We start from the raw sequence: 4,817 nt of genomic DNA, 5'->3' as shown, positions 1-4,817 counted from the left end.
ATAGGCTCCTGACCATTCTGAAGAGTTCTGCAGGTATACACTGTGCAGATGCAATGGTGGCAGGAAAGTATTGCTTCTTTGCTGCCATCACCACCATGGAGAAGGCTTTCAAATGAACTCTAGCCCATACCTTGTCAGGTTCATCCCACATCTTTCTCCACTGTTGCTCTAGCCATTTTTATTGTCTGCAGCCCCTCAATATACCAAGGGGCTGCCTGGCCTCTTCAGCCTAAGAGAGAATAAGTGCAACCTAAGTGCAATACAGGCTTAAAAAGATAAAGGTCCCCTGTGTAAGCACTGGGTCATTCCTGACCCATGGGGTGACGTCACATCCCGACGTTTCCAAGGCAGACTATGTTTACGGGGTGGTTTGCCAGTGCCTTCCCCAGTCATCTTCCCTTTACCCCCAGCAAGCTGGGAACTCAGGCTTAATTCTATGTTATTTACCAGGTGATGTCATCTTTGGAGGACCCTACTTCAGTAGCCCCTGCAATCTGAGGCTAAATGGGTGGCCAGTGGTTAGAGTATTGGACTAGAGTCTGAGAGAGTCAGGTTCAAATCCCCACTTTGCCATGGAAGCTTGCTGGGTTGACCTTTGGCTAGTCACACACTCTCAGCCTAACCTACCTCACAAGGTTGTTATGGAAATAAAACAGGAGAAGAGAATGATGTAAGCTGCTTTAGGTCCCCATTGGGAAGAAAGGTGGGGTATAAATGAAGTAAATAAATAAATAATAAACCCAGGAAAGGGCTTTCTCAGTCATGGCACCAAAATTATGAATTCTCTCCTCGGTGAGATTAATCTATCCCCTTCTATTGTTTTCCACATTTTTTTGTGTGTGATGTTCCCTCACTGATTCTCTTTGACCCTTCATTCCATTAATATGCGTATTTATTTTTGTTCTGTTTTATATATGTATGGGTGCTTTAAATTTTGTTTTAAGGTTTTTATTGTTCACTGCCTTGGGGACCTATGTGTGGAAAATAGGCTTAACATGTTTTAAATAAAGTAACTATTGAAAGCCACTTTGAAGACCAGTTGGTGGAAGGGTGGGCTAAAACATTCATTGTGCTAATCAATATGCATATTTAGAAATGCCCTTTCACAGCTCAATCCCACTAACATTGCAACTTTAATATCTTTACTGATGAAATCTACAGGCATACAATTGTAAAGCTTTTATTAATATATTTCTCCCTAGCTTTTCTCCCCAATGGGGACCCAGAATGGTTTATAACATTGTTATCGCCTCCGTTTTATACAACATTGCTGTGTGATAGGTAGGGCTGAGAGTGACTGACCCAGGATCACCTAGCAAATGTCTATGGCAGAGCAGCGATTTGAACCTGTGTCTCCAATATCCTAGACTAAGACACTCACCACTACACCACACCGCCTCCAAGATCCTTATGCTAAGTCAGAATCAAGCCATTAGTCCATCTAGCTCAGTATTGTCTACTTTGATTGGTAACAGCTCTCCTGGGATCAAGGCAGAGAAAAGTCATTTCCATCACCTGAACCCTGTTAACTGCTAATGCCAGTGACAGAAGCTGGGACTTCGGCATATAAGGCATATGCTCTACTAGTAAGCTATACCTCAAAACATATGCAAATTACCTTGTTTCTGATCACAAAGATGCATAAAGACCATCATGGCCTGACCCATCCTTCTTGTCCTTCCTCCACCCCCTCTTTCCCTCAACATTCAGCCTGATTAAGAGTTCTTCAGAACTGTAAAGGATGTACCCTGTGCTGTGTTATTTTGATTGGTCTTCATAAAATTACATGGCTTTTTATTTTAGAACATCCGGGTTGTTGCATCAGCGATAAACAGACGACATGTATCATTGGGCGGCCAGCCCCGCTCTTCCAGCCTAACACACCTCACAGGATTACTATGAGGAGTGGAGTAAAGGGCGATACTAACAGCTTTTACCAACCACCTAAAGGAAAAAATGCCGTCCCCAGAGCTGGTGCCAGTCATTTTTGTGCCCTAGGCAAGGCTAACTCGATGATACTACATTAATGGCAGAAAATAGCGAAGACTTGAAGCGACTACTGCTGAAAGTTAAAAAAGGAAGTGCCAAAGCAGGACTACAGCTGAACATCAAGAAGACAAAAGTAATGACTACAGGAGAATTACACAACTTTAAGGTTGACAATGAGGAAATTGAAATTGTTGAAGACTTTCTATTCCTTGGCTCCACCATCAACCCAAAGGGAGACTGCAGCCAAGAAATCAGAAGGAGATTGAGACTGGGAAGGGCAGCCATGAAGGAGCTCGAAAAGATTCTGAAGTGCAAGGATGTGTCACTGGCCACCAAGACTCGATTAATTCATGCCATCGTATTCCCTATTACTATGTATGAGTGTGAAAGCTGGACAGTGAAGAAAGCTGAGAGGAAGAAAATAGATTCCTTTGAAATGTGGTGTTGGAGGAGAGGGTTACGGATATCCTGGACTGCCAAAAAAACAAACAAATCAAGCCTGAAGCTAAAATGACTAAACTGAGGCTATTGTATTTTGGTCACATTATGAGAAGGCAAGAGTCACTAGAAAAGACGGTCATGCTAGGAAAAGTTGAGGGGAGAAGGAAAAGAAGAAGACCCAACAAGAGATGGATTGACTCAATAAAGGAAGCCACAGCCTTCAATTTGCAAGACCTGAGCAAGGCTGTCAAAGACAGGACATTTTGGAGGACTTTCATTCATAGGGTCGCCATGAGTCGGAAGCAACTTGACAGCACTTCACACACACACACACACACACACACACACACACACACACACACACACACAGGCAAGGCTAACTACTTGTGCTCCCCCATTGCTAACCAATTCTCAAAAACAGATGTCTTATAGAAAAAATAAAAGCACAAAACTTTTTATATAAAGTCATTGTAATTGATTATATTCCACAGCACTGTTGTGGTACTTATCTTAAAATAAAAAATATATAAATTGTCAGTTGCATTTTGTCCTCAAGAAACTAATCTGTTTAAAACCCTCAGGCCAGTTCTGCACCCCTCTGAGGTCGGCGCCCTAGGCCACCGCCTGGTTCGCCTAATGGGAGCCATCGGCCCTGCCTGTCCCTTGGACACAGGCTTGATTCTATGTCATTTGCCGGGAGACGTTCCTTTGCCTCCTACCACAGAAAAGCTAAATCTGCACATTAAGCCTCTATTAGAGGGCAAGGGGTCGGAAGGCAGCTGCCTTCCGACCCCTTGCTCTCTAATAGAGGCTTAATGTGCAGATTTAGCTTTTCCATGTTAGGAGGATAAGGAATGTCTCCTAGCAAATTTTGTCAGATCTCGGAAGCTAAGCAGGGTCAGCCCTGGTTAGTATTTGGATGGGGGACCACTAAGGAATACCAGGGTTGCTGTGCAGAGGAAGGCACTGGCAAACCACCTCCTTTACACACACACACGCACACACGCACAGAGGGCCAGACATTTCCCCCTCCGGGCGGTATTAAGTGTGACTCCTCTGAAGATGCCGGCCACAGCTGCTGGTGCAACGCCAGGAAAGAAAATACCAAGACCACGGTCCCACAGCCCGGATAACCTACAAGAACCGATGAACTCTGACCGTGAAAGCCTTCGACAATATTTTGATGCATTAAGAGTTTGAAAATGTTATAAAAAATACTGTTTGCACTTTCTATGTATTCCCAGCGATGTATTGAGTTTGAAAATGTTATAAAAATACTGTTTGCACTTTCCATGTATTCCCAGCAATGCATTAAGAGTTTGAAAATGTTATAAAAATACTGTTTGCACTTTCCATGTATTTCCAGCGATGCATGAAGTTTGAAAATGTTATAAAAAATACTGTTTGCACTTTCTATGTATTTCCAGCGATGCATGAAGAGTTTGAAAATGTTATAAAAATACTGTTTGCACTTTCCATGTATTCCCAGCATTGCATTAAGTTTGAAAATGTTATAAAAAATACTGTTTGCACTTTCTATGTATTTCCAGCGATGCATGAAGAGTTTGAAAATGTTATAAAAATACTGTTTGCACTTTCTATGTATTCCCAGCGATGCATGAAGAGTTTGAAAATGTTATAAAAATACTGTTTGCACTTTCCATGTATTCCCAGCATTGCATTAAGAGTTTGAAAATGTTATAAAAATACTGTTTGCACTTTCTATGTATTCCCAGCATTGCATTAAGAGTTTGAAAATGTTATAAAAATACTGTTTGCACTTTCCATGTATTCCCAGCCATGCATGAAGAGTTTGAAAATGTTATAAAAAATACTGTTTGCACTTTCTATGTATTTCCAGCGATGCATGAAGAGTTTGAAAATGTTATAAAAATACTGTTTGCACTTTCTATGTATTCCCAGCATTGCATTAAGAGTTTGAAAATGTTATAAAAATACTGTTTGCGCTTTCCATGTATTCCCAGCATTGCATGAAGAGTTTGAAAATGTTATAAAAATACTGTTTGCACTTTCCATGTATTCCCAGCATTGCATGAAGAGTTTGAAAATGTTACAAAAAATACTGTTCGCGCTTTCCATGTATTCCCAGCATTGCATTAAGAGTTTGAAAATGTTATTTAAAAAAATTAAGCAGTTAATACATCGCTGGGCATACCAAGCGCGGTCACCCCCGCAGTCTTTCCCCCCACCCCCGGCCAGAGCGTCTCCCGCGGCCGGGCTCCCGTCCTCCCAGCGGCAGGTGGCGCTGCAGGCGCGGCCACGCCCCCGGCCACGCCCTCCTCTCCCCCGCCCGCGGTTCGCCAGGCAGGCAGGCAGGAAGGGGGCGGGGACTTCCGGCGGAGCCGTCGCCTGTCGGGAAGGCAGCC

The sequence above is a fragment of the Euleptes europaea genome, chromosome 15, assembly GCF_029931775.1.
Source record: "Euleptes europaea isolate rEulEur1 chromosome 15, rEulEur1.hap1, whole genome shotgun sequence".
NCBI lineage: Eukaryota > Metazoa > Chordata > Lepidosauria > Squamata > Sphaerodactylidae > Euleptes > Euleptes europaea.
The sequence above is the reverse complement of the archived record's forward strand: the minus strand, read 5'-3'. Positions refer to the sequence as shown.